This window comes from Acinonyx jubatus, chromosome X, assembly GCF_027475565.1.
Source record: "Acinonyx jubatus isolate Ajub_Pintada_27869175 chromosome X, VMU_Ajub_asm_v1.0, whole genome shotgun sequence".
NCBI lineage: Eukaryota > Metazoa > Chordata > Mammalia > Carnivora > Felidae > Acinonyx > Acinonyx jubatus.
In genome coordinates, this window is record NC_069389.1 from 10,514,131 (window position 1) to 10,530,553 (window position 16,423).

General features: G+C 46.9%; 1 long non-coding RNA gene across 1 annotated transcript in view; it reads right to left on the reverse strand.

The window, feature by feature from the left end:
- The window catches only part of LOC128311556 (uncharacterized), a 34,375-nt gene extending 26,968 nt beyond the window's left edge, over nt 1-7,407 (reverse strand). Inside the window, exons 1-2 of the long non-coding RNA XR_008290018.1 lie at nt 7,317-7,407; nt 6,270-6,461 (exon numbers count right to left, since the gene is read on the reverse strand). This is a non-coding gene — a long non-coding RNA (uncharacterized LOC128311556). The remainder of the gene's footprint in view (nt 1-6,269; nt 6,462-7,316) is intronic.
- Between the last annotated feature and the right edge of the window lie 9,016 nt (nt 7,408-16,423).

The window sequence follows — 16,423 nt, forward strand, 5'->3', positions numbered from 1 at the left end:
GGTTATAATGAGATTCTCTGCCACTTGTATCTGTTCGGTAACAACTTCTATTTTCTACCGCACATTTTTTTTTTTTTTTAAAAGCTTGAAACATCTCATGAAGCGCTCGCAACAGAAAACAGAAAGAAAAATGATACATGCAGGGAAGCAGGAACGTCAGACAAAGTGAGTTATTATAAATGCGACTACAGTGGGCAGAGGATGTGAGTCAATAATGGGAGGAAACTGCCATGGCCGTCCTCCATCTTGAATAGCCCAGATCCTGACTGGCCTGACCCCGGGGCTTTCTCACAGCATGGCTGATGGCTACATGTCTCAAAGAGGATTAGGTGCCGCTGTCGGTAAAGCAAGACTCTAAATCACAGTAGTTTAAGAAGACAGAACCTTGCTCCTCGTGTAAAAGTTAGGGCAGGGCAGTCCAGAGCTGGTGTGGCTGTTGTGCTTCCTGCAGTCCTCAAGGGTCCAGGCTCCCTTCCTTTCACTGCTCCCCAATCCCCAGGGTGCGACCTTCCATCTATGGTGTGAGATGATTGGGACTCTAGCCACCACATGGGAATTCTGGGCAGCAGAAGAGGCAAGGGGTGAAGAAGAAAACTGAACCACGGTATGTGCCTGCTGTCTTTTGAAGGAGGTGCCTGACAGCAGCCATGGGACACTTTCGTTCACACCTCATTACCCAGGACATAGACACACAGCCACATCTAACTGCAAGGGAGGCTAGGAAACATGGTGTCTCCATAGGTCCAGCTAAAAATCACAGTTCCTATGACTATGGAAGAAGGGACACTGGATATTGGGAGACAACCAACAGTCTCTGCCACAATGAGCTGGAAATGGATCACTGGGGTGTGGTCTCCACGTGCTGTTCCCAAATGCTGGTCCTCAGAAGCAGTGCCAACCCCCCGACAAAGTATTCACTGGGCTCTGCTGAAACGTAGACAGGGGGGCCCCGGGTGGCTCAGTTGGTGAGGCGCCAGACTCTTGATTTCGGCCCAGGTCACGATCTTACCATCGTGAGATCTATCCCTGCATCGGGCTCTGTGATGGGCGTGCAGCCTGCTGGAGATTATCTCTTTCCTTCTCCCTCTGCCCCTTCCCCACTCCCCCACACGTGCGTGTGCACTCTCTCTCAAAATAAATAAGTAAATAAATAAATAATAATTGATTTCAAAAAGAAATGAAGACAGATTTGTGCAATGTGGTTTTTTTAATACTTATCTTTAAAGTTTATTTATTTTGAGAGAGAGAGAGAGAGAGAGAGAGAGCGAGCGAGCACGAGCAGGGTAGGGGCAGAGAGAGAGAGGGAGAGAGAGAATCCCAAGCTGACTCTGTGCTGCCAGCACGGAGCCCAACTTGGGGCTCGAATGCACAAACCAGGAGATCATAACCTGAGCTGAAATCAAGACTCGGATGCTTAACCGACTGAGCCCCCCCCCCCCCGCCAGGCTCCCCAGTAGTTATTTTTTGAGGGACTCCATAGGAACATCTGTGGGGCTTCCTAAGACCCTGTCCACCTCTGCCACCCTCAGACACATGGGGAACATGCTTTTGTGCCCATGCCTGGCTGCCCGAGACCCATTTGCCACAGACCAAGGGGCCATGATTTTTCTAGGGTCTTACTCCTGCCACAGGATTCCACCCAGGAGGCGAGACACAACCTCTTCTGGGATACCTAGGTCAGGTCCGTATTAATTAGAAAGCTTTTGGCTGCAAGTCAAGTGGCTTAAAAATATGGATTGAATCATCTCACGTGACAAGAAGGTTGGAAGCAGACAGGCTACTTCTTTGCCGTTCTCTTGGCTTCCTGCTCTTAGTCATAAAATATTTGCTTGGCACTAAGTATCACATTGTCTCATGACCACATCCAAAGCAGGGAGGAGTGGTCCTTTGCTTTCTTCCAAGGAGGAAGAGTCTTTCCAGAACTCTTCTCCTTAATAACTCATTGGGCAGAACTGGGTCACATGGCACCCCTAAACCACCCGCTGGCAAAGGGCGGGATCACCATGGCTGGATTAGAACAACGACGATTCACTCCCTGGAGCTCAACACATTGTCACCCAATACCTGAACAGCATCAGGGTTCAGGACAACCGTTGGTGTCTGTCACAGCTTCTTTCTGTCCTCTCTTGCCTCCGGCTTTTCTGGGGGAAGGGTTACAAAACCCAAAATGTATCTGCTTGTGTAACTGCCCCTCTGGCAACTGCCCCTCCTGGGACAGGAGACTGGGGAATGGCTGAGAGAGGGTGACAACACACTGTTGAAACTGATCTCCTGTTCTCCAAAGTCTATGCTATTTGCACATAGGAGTTCCACTTATCCCTCCCGGGCGTGAGGCTGTTGGAACCCAAGAGCCCAAAGGTGACTCTTATTTTCTCTATTTCCGGATCTCATCTCTTCCCAGAGTTAATGAATGGCTGAGCAGGGGTAGGGTTACAGAGGAGAATCCTTTCTTTCGCATTCACCGGTATCCCCAGGTAGACAGCAGCTCCTTGAGGGCGGAGGCTTGCTTTGCTCTCCCCAGCACCTGACAGCCCGGAAGGCGAGCTCTCATGCAGTACAGATGCAAACAGTAAAAGACCTCGCCCAGGGGCAGGAAAGGTAGCTGTCAACTAGTCAGCGGGTTCGAACACTAACTGTTGTACACCTAAGTCAAAAAAGATGACATTTCAGCTCTCTAGAGTTTCTGATTTTCCTGAAAGGGAACATCCAGATCGGGAAGCCAGGCAAACTAGCCGAAGCCGAGCTAATTAGAATACGGCTGGGGTCACCACAGGATTGATAAATCCTCTCTGTTTCACAGAAAGGGTATGGAAAGGAATTGTAAAAGTTGAAAAGTGTTCAAGACGGGAGGGAATGCCTCCAGTGCTATGAGGCCAACGGAAACATGGTAAAGAATCCCTTGAAATCATGCAGACGGTTATACTCTGAGGAAGAGTAGCTAGAGAGTTCAAGCTTACCTACGAAGAGCTTTCTTAACAGAGGATTGAGAAGCTACTGTCTACGTTAGGTGGAAACGCAGAAAAAGCCCTGAGGTGGTCAAAGATTAGTTATAGAGCCATAGTGGAGAATCTCTTTCTCACCGTAGACAAGACCTTCTTTGTATTTCTTCCTTCCTTCCTTCCCTCCCTCCAAGTGGTTGACACCTTACATTAATTTCAAGTGTACCACACAGTGATTCGACAGCTCTATACGTTACGCTGTGCTCGCCACAAGGGTGGCCGCCATCTGTCACCATGCAGCGCTATTACACTACCAGTGACCGTATTCCCCAGGCCGTACCTTTCATCCCCGCGACTTACTCATTCCGAACTGAAGCCCATATCTCCCACACCCCTTTGCCCATTCTGCCTATGTCCCCACCCCACTCTCCCCTGGCAACGATCTGTTCCTTCTCTGTATTTATGGGTCTGGTTCTGCTTTTTGTTTATTCATTTGTTTTGGTTTTGAGATTCCACATATAACTGAAGTCAGGTGGCATTTGTCTTTCTCTGACTTATTTCACTGAGCATCATGCCCTCCGGACCCATCCATTTTATAAGACCTTCTTCATATTTCTCAGCCTTTTAAAAAATTTTTTTAATGTTTATTTATTTTTGAGAGAAAGAGAGACGGAATGCGAGTGGGGTAGGGGCAAAGAGAGAGGAAGACACCGAATCTGAAGCAGGCTCCAGGCTCTGAGCCGTCAGCACAGAGCCCGACTTGGGGCTCGAGCCCACGAACTGTAAGATCATGACTTGAGCCGAAGTTGGACTCCCAACCACCAACTGAGCCACCCAGGTGCCCTATCAGCCTTTTTTATAACAGCTTTGTTGAGATATAATCCACATCCCGTACAATTTACCCATCTAAAATGTATGATTTGGGGCACTTCAGTGGCACAGTTAAGCGTCTGGCTTCGGCTCAGGTCACGATCTTATGGTTTGTGAGTTCGAGCCCCGTGTCGGGCCCTGCGCTGCTGATGCGGAGCCTCCTTGGGATTCCCTCTCCCTGCCCCTTCCCCGTTTGTGCTACTTCTCTAAATAAAGAAATAAACCTAAAAACTTTTTTAAATAAAAAAATAAAATGTGCAATTTAGTGATGTTTTTTAGCACGTTCACAGAGCTGTGCAACCACCACCACGATCAACGTTTGAACATTTTCATCACCCTGAAAAGAAACCCCGAACTCGTTAACATTCCCTTTCTCTTCAGTCTCCTCACCCTCGCAACCACCAATCAATCTACTTTCTGTCTCTATGGATTCCCCTTTTCTGGACAGTTCACAAGACGGAATTGCCCAATATTTAGATACTGTACGTGGCCGTGAACTTCGCCATCCTCATAAATTGCATTGCTACAGTTAAACAGCCTGGAGAAAGCCATGTTTGTCATTAAATGGGCATAATCACATAAGTAGGCCATTGTCCAGGCATATACAGAAAAAGAGATGGGATGATCATTGATTCCCTTAAAATATCTGTGTTATCTGAAAATTAATACTAACATGGGAAGGCCATATTTTTGACTTATAGTATTATTAGTGTTGTTTTTATAAAAAATGTTGTTCCTGGGGGCACCTGGGTGGCTCAGTCAGTTAAGCGTCTGACTTCAGCTCAGGTCATGATCTCAAGGTCCGTGAGTTCGAGCCCCGTGTCGGGCTCTGTGCTGACAGCTCAGATCCTGGAGCCTGCTTGGGATTCTGTGGCTCCCTCTCTGTCCTTCCCCGCCCCCCCCCCCCCACACACACTCTGTCTCTCTCTCCCTCCATCTCTCTCTCACAAATAAACATTAAAAAAAATTTTTTTAATGTTTTCCCTGGTATTTCCTTACTCCTTTGGTCTTCCCACAAACTCACAAATTGGAGCCCTGCCCTTCTGTCTGTGCTTATTACAGAGGGAAGGGTTGAGATGGGAAAGTAGAGCAAAGAAGAACCTCTTCCAGGCTTTTAAAGTTCAAAAGCCATGCCCTTCCACCAGACTTGTGCAGACCTGTGAGGTGGGCCCTATTCTGTGGCACTGTAGGGGCCCAGAGTGTGCTGGCCAGGGGCTGTGTCCCCCTGGAGGGAGGGGTGCTTTGGTCTCCTGGGCTAGCAGCCTCCTTCTCAGCTGAGAACGGAAAAGATTAAGATTTGGCCACACCTGGGGCACCTGGGTGGCTCAGTCGGTTCAGTGTCTGACTCTTGATTTCGGCTCAGGTCATGCTCTCAAGGTTTGTGAGATCAAGCCCCACATTGGACTCTGCACTGACAGTGTGGACCCTGCTTGGGATTCTGTCTCTCCCTCTCTGACCCTCCCCACCTCTCTCTTGCACCCGTGCTCGCTCGCTCTCTCTCTCTCAAATAAATAAACTTTTTTAAAAAACTTAAAAAGAAATTTGGTAACAGATGTCAGAGAGTACTTGAGTCAGAGCCAGGCTTCGCACACAGACCCCACACACGGACGGCAGAGGGACTCGGAGAGGTGAGATCATATCCTTTCCCCCTTTCAAAACCTCAGCTTGCTTCTCGCTGCACCTGGTACAAATCTACACTCATTTCCACCAATGCCGACCGCAAACCAGTACTGTCCGATACGACTTTGTCGGATGACGGCAATGATCTGTTCTGTGCCATCCATGTGGCTGCGGAACATACGAAGTGTGGCCAGGGTGACTAAAGAACTGCATTCTAAAGTAATTTCCATTTAAGCGTCACACGTGGCTAGTAGCCACCGTCCTGGAAAGTGCGGACATTGAACATTTCCACCATTTCATTGAAGACGTTGGTATTCGATAGCGTTGTTCCTTCAGAAACCAGCCTTGAGACAGGGTGTGGAATTTACTGGGAAGGGTCAGGGAGGGGGGAAGATGAGACCTGAAAGGAAGAGAGCCAGAAAAGAACAGGGCCGCACTGTGAGCACCTAGAGCCCAGGGACGCAGGGAACTCTGGTGATCCGTGCAGAGCACACACGGATGATCTCAGAATCGTCCCACTCAGGGGGTACAGGACTTGGTGTATTTCTCCATTAATTTCCACCAGTCATTGATGGAGGGTGGCTCTCAGGGGGCGTTAATTCTCGAGCATTTCCACCCACCCAGAGCATGGCCTGGGAAGGCTCTGTGGCCCCAACGACGCTTCAAGCCAAGTCATGAGGGCAGTGGTTGTGTTGACGGGGCCTGAGGGCTGGGGGCACCGGCAGTGGCTGCCCCCCTCCCACTCCTGACCCCCCAGTCTGCTCTCCAGATAGGACTGTAATGTTTCAAGCATATCCTTAGAGACATTTTTGCATGTATAAATATAAATACACATAATACCTGTAAATAAATTTCTTAGTTTTCCATTTATGCAAATGGGATCATTCCACACACAGTCTCTTGCCCATTGCCTTTGGCGCTTAATAGTTTACCCTGGAGCCATTTCGTCGTAGTTGCTTCTTTAATTTCCCCCGCTCGGCTGTCTTTATCACGAAGAAGTTCAGACTCAGAAAAAGAGCCGCAACGGCTTGGCTGCGAGAATGCAAAGAGATTTGTGTTTAGCTTATGGATTTAAAAGGCAAGCTGTTTGTTGAGACTGCAGAGTTTGGTTCAAGGCATTGCAGGATGGTGTGATTTTCCTGTTTAAAACAAATGGGAATTTGCTTGGTGATAAACTCAGGCAGTGTGTGGGCTGATTAGACAATAGAGTCTGCAATCAATAGATTAACCTCCTAGGATGATTGCAGTCGCAGAAGGCAGCTGTCTCCGGGGTCGGGCGTCCTGCCCGGCAGAGAAGCCTCGTGAGCCCCGGGGTTCAGGCCCCAGCTCTGCCATTGACCTGCTGTGTCACTGCGCGGCCGCCTCTTGACCTCTGAGGGCGTCTGTTTTCTCGTCTATTTAATGAGAAGGGTAGCGCTCTCTCGATGGGTTTGACGCACCGACCAACGGTGGCGGCGGGGGGGGGGGGGAGGGAGGCTGCAAACCCAAATGCCTTCGGGGGCTCCCAGGCAAACGCACGAGTCCAGCGACGCTGCCAGAACAGGCCGCAGTGGGCCCTCTAGCTAAGAGGGGGATAAATCCCGCACCGCCCGTCTCCCACGTGGAAATCTTTTAACCTTTATCTTGGCCAAAACAACGCCGATCTGTGGGCTGCGTGGGGCCCTTGGGCAAGAGCGTGCATCCTACAAATTAGAGTCCTCGTTGCTGCAGGGACGAGACGGCACTCCTGTGGCTGTTTACTAAGCCGCATCGCTACGGACTCTTCCGAAAACCCCCCTCCCCCCCAGGAGGTCCCTCGCTGCACTCCCCCCCCCCCATCAGGTGAAGTTAGACTGGGCTGTGGGAACGACTCTAAAACGTGAGTGGCTTTAAACACCAAAGGTTTACTTCTCGCTCACACGTCACGTCCCTTGGGCCACGACACGGCCAGGTAGACGGCTGGACGCTGACGGTCACATCCTCACCGCACAGCCTGATGGGCCTGGGGAGGGGAGCGGAAGCTCGTGCGCAGGCTCTTACCGGCTTCCGCGGGCGTCTCATTGGCTAGGGCTGGTCACGTGGCTTGGGGGTGCCTGAGGCGGACCTCCAGCCACGTGCGTGCATTCCTTCCTCCGATTTCTTCTTCTCCCGGTCGGGTAAAGATGTTCCTCATCGGACCGCGTCCTTTAGTCACAGCTTTGCAACCATGACGAGTGACATTCTTTGGAGGCTCCAGGATGTTTCGTCTTCCTCGTTGCCATGGCACTCCACGCCTGAGCTCCTCATGGCCAGAGCAGTGCCATAGTGGCTGGACTGTCCCTTCTCCGGCTCCTGCGACAACCAGAGCTCCTCAATTTGGAGTTCGTTCTTGGGCAGTTTTTTTCTTGTTTCCAGGATTTCTTTTTTTAGAGCAGTTTTCGGTTTACAGTAACATCGAAAGTTACAGAGATTTCCCGTGTTCTGCCACTCTTCCTCGTCAGTGCCACTCACTACAGTGGTACCTTTTTGTTTGTTTAGGTTTGCTTATTTTCCAAGAGACAGAGCACACAAGGGGAGAGGGGCAGAGAGAGAGAGAGAGAGAGAGAGAGAGAGAGAGAGAGAGAGAATATCCCAAGCAGTCTCCTTATGGTCAGTGTGCAGAGCCCGAGGTGGGGCTCAAACGCATGAAACTGTGAGATTATGATCTGGGCAGAAAGTAAAAGCCAGATGCTTAACTGACTGAGCCACCCAGGCACCCCATCTTTTTTTGTTTTTCTTAATTTTTTTAATGCTTTTATTTTATTTTTGAGAGAGAGACACACACAGTGCAGGTGGGGGAGGGGCAGAGAGAGAGGGAGACACAGAATCCGAAGCAGGCTCCAGGCTCTGAGCTGTCGGCACAGAGCCTGACACAGGGCTCAAACTCACAGACCGCGAGATCATGACCTGAGCCGAAGTCAGATGCTTAACCAACTGAGCCACCCAGGTGCCCCTGTTTTCTTATTTTAGAGACAGAGGGAGTGTGTGAGCAGGGGACAAGGGCAGAGGGGCAGAGAGAGACAGAAAATCTCAAGGACTTTATGATCCCAGGACTCTGGGATCATGACCTTAGCTGCAATCAAGAGTCAGACACTCAACCAACTAAGCCATCCAGGCACCATCAGAGAGAGAGACAGAGAGAGGGAGAGAGGGAATGAATCTTAAGCAGGCTCTATGCTCCGTGCAGAGCCCGACACGGGGCTTGATCTAATGATGGATACATGTCATTATACATTTGTCCAAACCCATTGGATATACACCACAAAGAGTGAATTCTAAGGTAACCTATGGACGTAGTGTGAAGATGTGTCAGTGTCGGTTCATCCTTTATAAAAAACATACCACTGGGGGTGCCTGGAAGGGGGAGTGGAGAGGGAGAGAGGGAGAGGGAGAGGGAGAGGGAGAGGGAGGGAGAGAGAGAGAGAGAGAGAGAGAGAGAGAGAGAGAGAGTCAGTCTCAAGCAGGCTCCATGCTGAGCACGGAGCCCGACATGGGGCTCGATCCCAGGACCCTGGGATCATGACCTGAGCCAAAATCAAGTGTCAGACACTCAAGCGAATGAACCACCCAGGTGCCCCCAGAGTGCCATATAGTTGGAATCACACAGTATGGACCTTTTCACATTGTTTTCTTTCACTTAGTAATATACATTTAAGGTTCCTCCACGTCTTTTCACGGCTTCAACAATATTTTTTCAGCACCGAGTAATATTCCCCTGCCTGGACGGACCCCGGTTTATGTATCCATTCACCTACTGGAGGCCATCTTGGGTGCTTCCGAGTTTTGACAATTATGAACACAGCTGCTATAAACATCCATGTACAGGCTTTTGTGTGGACGTAAGTTTCCAACTCCCTTGGGTACATACTGAGAAACATGATGATCGGATCAGATGGTAAGAGTATGTTTAATTTAGTAAGAAGCTGCCAGACTGTGCTTCAAGGTGGCTGGAGCGTTTTGCGTTCCCACCGGCCGTGTAGGGAAGTTCATGTTGTTCCAAGTCCTTGCCAACATTTGGTGTTGTTGGTGTTCTGGCTTTTGGCCATTCTCTCAAAGATGTGTAGTGGTATCTCATTACTGTTTTAATTTGCATTTCCCAGGGGACATATGAGGTGGAGCATCTCTTCACATGCTTACTTGCCATCTCTGTGGATCTTCCTACTTGAGGATTTTTGCATCTGTGCTCATGAACATATTGGCCTGTGGTATTCTTTTCTAAAAAAAATTTTTAACGTTTATTTTTGAGAGAGAGAGACAGAGTGTGAGCAGGGGAGGGGCAGAGAGGGAGACACAGGATCCGAAACAGGCTCCGGGTCTGAGCCATCAGCGTAGAGCCCAACGCAGGGCTCAAACTCATAAACCGTGAGATCATGACCTGAGCCCAAGTCGGACCTGGTGCCCCTGTGGCTTTCTTTCCTTGTAGTGCCTTTGTCTAGTCTTGGTATTAGGGTAATGCTGGTCTCATAGAATGAGTGAGGAAACATTCCCACTGCTTCTATCCTTTGAAAGAGACTGCAAAGACTTGGTATAATTTCTTTCTTAAATGTTTGGTCGAATACACCAGTGAACCTATCTGGGCCTGGTGCTTTCTGTTTTGGAAGATTATAATTACTGATCCAACTTCTTTAACAGATATAGGCTTGTTCAGATACTCTGTTTCTTCTTGTGTGAGTTTTGGAAGATTGTATCTTTTAAAGAATTGATCCACTGGGTCTAGATTATCAGATTTGCGGGCACAGAGTTGTTCAGGGTATTCCTTTATTATCTGTTCAGTTTCCATGGGATCTATAGTGAATATCATTTCTGAGATTAGTAATTTGTGCTTCGCTTTTTCCTTGTTCCCATTTTAACCTCCTACTCTTTTTCTACCCTTTGTACTTTTAACTAAGCATTTTATAGGACTCCATTTCCTCTCCTTTCTTAGCATATCAGTTATGCTTTTTTTTTTTACTTTTTTACTGGTTTTCCTAGAGTCTGCAATTATACATTTACAACAAATCCAAGTCTACTTTCAAATATACCACACAATGTAGTATGAGTACCTTAAAATAACAAAATAATCCCAATTCCTCCCTTTTACCTCTTCTAATATTGCTGTCATTCATTTCACTTATACATAAGCATACATAGGCATATACACTCATAAGATATACACAAGTATAGGTAATTGAATACATTGTTGCTATTATTATTTTGAGCAAACTGTGATCTGTTAGGTGAATTAAGGATAAGAACATTAAGAAATAAATATAAAAAATAAAGTAAAATAATCTTACACCATACACAAAAATCAATTGAAAAATGTATTAGGGGCACCTGGGTGGCTCAGTTGGTTGAGCATCCAACTTCGGCTCAGGTCATGATCTCATGATTCATGGGTTCTGGCCCCACATTGGGCTCTGTGCTGACAGCTCAGAGCCTGGAGCCTGCTTAGGATTCTGTGTCTCCCTCTCTCTCTGTCCCTCCCTCACTTGTGCTCTGTCTGCCTGTCTCTTTCAGAAATAAATAAACATTAAAAAAAAAACAAAACTGGGGCGCCTGGGTGGCTCAGTTGGTTAAGCGGCCGACTTCGGCTCAGGTCATGATCTCATGGTTTGTGGGTTCAAGCCCCGCATCGGGCTCAGTGCTGACAGCTCGGAGCCTGGAGCCTGCTTCAGATTCTGTGTCTCCCCCTCTCTCTGTCCCTCCCCCACTTGTGCTCTGCCTCTGTCTCTCAAAACTGAATAAACATTAAAAAAAAAAATTAAAAACAAAAACAAAAACAAAAAAACAAAACTGGGTGCGCCTGGATGGCTAACTGGGTTAAACGTCCGACTTCAGCTCAGGGCATGATCTCCTGGTCTGTGAGTTTGAGCCCCGTGTCAGGCTCTGTGCTGACAGCTCAGAGCCTGGAGCCTGCTTCGGATTCTGTGTCTCCCTCTTTCTCTCTGCCCCTCCCTTGTTTGTGCTCTGTCTGCCTGTCTCTCTCAAAAATAAATAAATATTAAAAAAAGATTTTTTTAAAATGTATTAAAGACTTGGATGTAAGACCTGAAACCACAAAACTCCTAAAAGAAAACATAAGAGGTAAAAGCCTCTTGATATCAGTCTTGGTGAGGATTTTTTTAGATTTGACACCAAAAGCAAAGGCAACAAAAGTAAAATCAACAAATGTGACTACATAAAACAAAAAAAGCTGCTTACAGCAAAGGAAACCACCAATAAAATGAAAAGACAACCTACGGGATGAGAGAAAATATTTCCAAATCATATATCTGATAAAGGGTTAATAGCCAAAATACATAAGGGACTCCTACAGCCCAACAGAAGAAAACCTAATCTGATTAAAAATGAGAAGATCTGAAGAGACATTTTTCCAAAGAAGACAAACAAGTGGCCGACAGGCACATGAAAAAGCACTCAACATCACTCATCATTGGGGAAATGCAAGTCAAAACCACAGTGAGAGAGCATCTCACATCTTTTAGAATGGCTTTTATCAAAAAAGTAAATAACACTTGTTGGTGAGGATGTGGAGAGAAAAGAACGCTTGTGGACTGTTGCTGGGAATGTAAACTGGTGTAGCCACTCTGGAAAACCGTATGGCGGTTTCTCAAAAAATTAAAAACAGATGTATCATATAATCCAGCAATCCCACTTCTGGGGATATAGCCAAAGGAAATGAAATTACTCTCTTGAAGAGATATCTGCACACTAATAATGTTCACTGCAGCATGATTCATGGTAGCCAGAACATAGAAACAACCTATGTGTCTACTGACAGATGAACACACAGTGGAATATTATTCAGCCGAAAAGAAGGAAATCCTGCCATATGCAACCACATGGATAAACCCTGAGGGCATTATGCTGAATGAAATAAGTCAGACAGAGAAAGACAAATACCACATGATCTCACTTATATGTGGAATTAAAAAGAACATCCCCAAACCCCTATAAACTCATAGATACAGAAAACAGATTGGCGATTGCCAAGAAGCAGGGGGTGGGGGGATGGGTGAAGGGTGAAATGGGTCAAAAGGTACAAACTTTAAGTAATCTCTACACCCAACATGGGGCTTGAAGTCATGACCCCAAGATCAAGAGTCGCACGCTCTGCTGAGCCAGCCAGGCGCCCCTGAGAATAAATCTGGAAAGTTCTCATCACAAGAAAAAAAATTTGTTAACTACGTGTGGTGATGAATGTGAGACGAAACTTACTATGGTGATCATTTTGCCATATACACATACATATATATATAATTATGCTGTATGCCTAAAACTAATGCAATGTTATATGTCAATTGTATCTCAATAAAAATTTTAACTTAAAAAAAAGTAAAAGTAAAACCAAAAAGTAAGACCTTTGTTGGAATTTAGATTCCAAAAGACATAGCTGGATAGGTTAAAAAGCTATACTGTTGAATCATATATTATACACCTGAAACTAACATAACACTGTATGTTAACTACACTGGAGTTAAACGAAATAAAAGGACATACTGTTAAATGACGGGTTTTATTTTCTGCTTTATAGTTGGGCCAAGTTTTCAAAGGATCCCATTTCCGAATTGTTTCTCAGCCCATGATTAGGCCTCATCCTCTTTGGCCTAAATGTCTCACGTGTGACTTAGCACACTGTATCACTTATCCATTCCCGTTTGGGTGGTTTGGTGGGATGTAATGTATCCGCAGCGTTTCCCAAAGAACCTGACTTGTAACTTGGCAAAAATGAATGTACTCAGACATTCTGAATTTTGCCTCGGGGCAGACCAACTTTGAAGTCGCTCTTCGCCTAATATATACAAATATTTTAAAGCAAGAATGGGAATGTGAAGCATAACTTACTTCTCTTTCCTATAGAGATTCTATTGTATTTAAAATCTATTTTTACACCAGTTGGCATCCTGCTTTTTGGCCAAGTACTCGTCCTGCACATCCGACCTTGCAGAGGCCGGACAGATCGCATCATACTAGTGAAGAGAATTCCAAGTAGCTTGGAAAGCTTGCTCGCTCCTCATTTTCCCATGATCACCTCCATCAAGCAGCCCCACCACCAGCTGGGAGAACAGAGATTTTCAGGACAGGTGGGAGGCTGTGCCCAGAGGAATGAGCAAATAGGAAATGTTTCTGAGCTACTTGAGTGTTTTAAAAAAATGTTCCAGGGGCGCCTGGATGGCTCAGTCCGTTAAGCATTTGACTTAAGCTCAGATCATGATCTCGCCATTCATGAGTTCGAGCCCTTCCACCCCCCCTGTCGGGCTCTGTGCTGACAGCCCAGCGCCTGGAACCTGCTTTGGATTCCGTGTCTCCCCCTCTCTCTGCTCCTCCCCCATTCATGCTCTGTCTCTCTTTCTCAAAAGTGAAAAATGTTAAAAATTTTTTTAAAAGTTCCAGAATAAACAATCTTATCAAGATATGTAAAGAAAACGTTTAAAAACAACAAATTGCCAGTCATGTTTGAATTTGACACTATCACGGAAGATAGAAGCTGTCAGTGTTTTGTTCAAGAAGGAAATAAACCACTTAACATATCCATAGTATCTTAAACAATGACATTGCATTAAAATAACCAAATCTTAGTTAAAAGAATTAAATAGTTTGGGGCACCTGGCTGGCTCAGCGGGTAGAGGACATGGCTTTTGATCTTGGGTCATGAGTTGGAGCCTCATGTTGGGAGTAGAGATTATAAATAAATAAATAACCAAACTTTGAAGTGAAAAAAATACAAAAAATGTTTTTATTTTACCTCGACTGATTTCTCCTTTGATGCTCTTCCTTTCCCTGTGTGAGTCCAAGTTTCTGACTTGTATTATTTTCCTTCTGCCCGAATTCGTTAACATTTCCTGCAAGGCAACAAATTTCCTCAATTTTTAGAAAAATTATTTTTTAATGTTTATTTATGAGAGAGAGAAAAACAGAGCGTGAGAGGGGGAGGGGCAGAGAGAGAGGGAGACAGAATCTGAAGCAGGCTCCAGGCTCCAAGCTGCCTGCACAGAGCCCAACGCGGGGCTCAAACCCACGAACTGTGAGGTCATGACCTGAGCTGAAGTCAGAAGCTTAACCGACTGAGCCACTCAGGCGCCCCCAATTCCCTCAACTTTTATTTGAGAAAGTCTCTATTTCTCCTTCATGCTTGAAAGAGAACTTCACCAACTACAGAATTCTAAGTTGGTGGGATTTTCCTCTCAACGCTTTAAATATTTCATTCTACTCTCCTTGCTTGCCTGCTGAGAAGCTGGATATAATTCTTCTCTTTGTTCCTCTATAGGTAAGGTGTTTTCTTCCTCTGACTTCTTTCTGGAATTTTCTATCTTTGATTTTCTGTCATTTGAAAATGATCTGCCAAGGTGTGGTTTTGTTTTGTTTTTGGCATTTATCCTGCTTGGTGTTCTGTGAGCTTTCTGGGTCTGAGGTTTGGGGTCTGACATTGATTAATTTGGCGTCTGACACAAAAATGATGGAAATTCTCTACCATTATTGTTGCCAATCTCTCTCCTGTTCCTTTCTTTCTTCTCCTTCTGGTATTCCCATGTGTATCTAACACGTTTTGAAGTTAGTTGTTCCCCAGTTCTTGGATATTATGTTCTGGGTTGTTCTTTTCTTTTCTCCCCCAGTCTTTGTTCTCCGCTTTTTGGTGTTCAAGGAGTCTATTCTTTTTTAAGTTTATTATTTTGAAAGAGAGAGAGAGAGGGGGCACAAGTGACAGAGAGAGAGAGAGAGAGAGAGAGAGAGAGAGAGAGAGAGAGAGAGAGAGAATATCAAGCAGGCCCTGCACTGTCAGCACAGAGCCCGACGTGGGGCTTGAACTCCCGAACTGTGAGATCATGACCTGAGCAGTAGTCAGAGGCTCACCTGATTGAGCCAGCCAGGCGCCCCTCAAGTGAGCCTGTTGATACATCCTCCAGCTCAGAGATGGTCCTCAGCTGTGTCCAGTCTACTAATAAACCCACTAAAGCCACGCTTCATCTGTGTTCCGGTGTTTTTGATCGCTAGCATTTCCTCGTGGTTCTTTTTCAGGATTTTCCCCTGCTGACGTTGCCCATCTGTTCCTGCGTGCTGTCTCTCCATCAGAGCCTGTGCATACGAACCACAGCTGTCTTGAATTCCTGGTCTGACAATTCCACCACTCCTGCTACGTCTGGTTTGGGTGGTTGCTTTATCTCTGCAAATCGTCCTTTCTGTCCTTTGCCACGCCTGGTCCTTTGTTCCTGATAGCTGGACATGGTGTGCCAGGTAAAAGGAACCGCCGTAAACGGGCCTTTGGGGGATGTGCTGGCGAGGACAGGGGGGCGGGGCTAGGAGGGCTGCAGTGAGGTTCTGAAAATACCCCGGCAGGGTAGGCTCTGGTTAACTAGCTTCCCCTGCGGGCAGGCAGGCCCTGCTGCGAAAAACAGCCTTGGCTTAGTTCAAAAATGCTTCCTTTCCGCCTCTCCCTGCCGGAAACCTGATTTTCTGCCACACGTCCTCTGGGAAATCTGCTCAAGCTCCTGGAGGTAAATCTCCCGACCAATGTCTGGCCCTCGCCCCCGGAGCTGTCCACACTAGGCCTCCAGCAGTCCGTGTCCTCCTGTCCCGACACGGGTTCTCATCAACGCTTCCTTCCGCCTGGGGGGTCTCTGCCCGTGGAAAAGCCACCACTCGTGTTCACCTGCCTCCCCACCCCCACCCCTCCCCTTTCTTACGGAGCCTAGAAGACACGTTGATTTTTTCAGTCTGTTCAGCTTTTTACTTGTTTTTAGGATACGCTGGTGACTCCCAAGCTCCTTACGTGGGGAACCGGGCTCTGCCAGTTTTAAGTCTCCACAAACCAGCGAATGAAAGCTTTACACTCACATCATTTACAAGTCCATTAACGCCACAAGACTGACTCAAACAAGCAGCAGTCCCCGCCACCTTCGTTGCACACCTGATTCTGCTCCCCAGAGGCCAGAGGTGCTCTGGAGGAGATAAAGGTGAGAGAGAGAGAGGCAGAGGAGCGCCTCCCTGATGGAGGGGCTGAGGTTTTCAAGATAGAG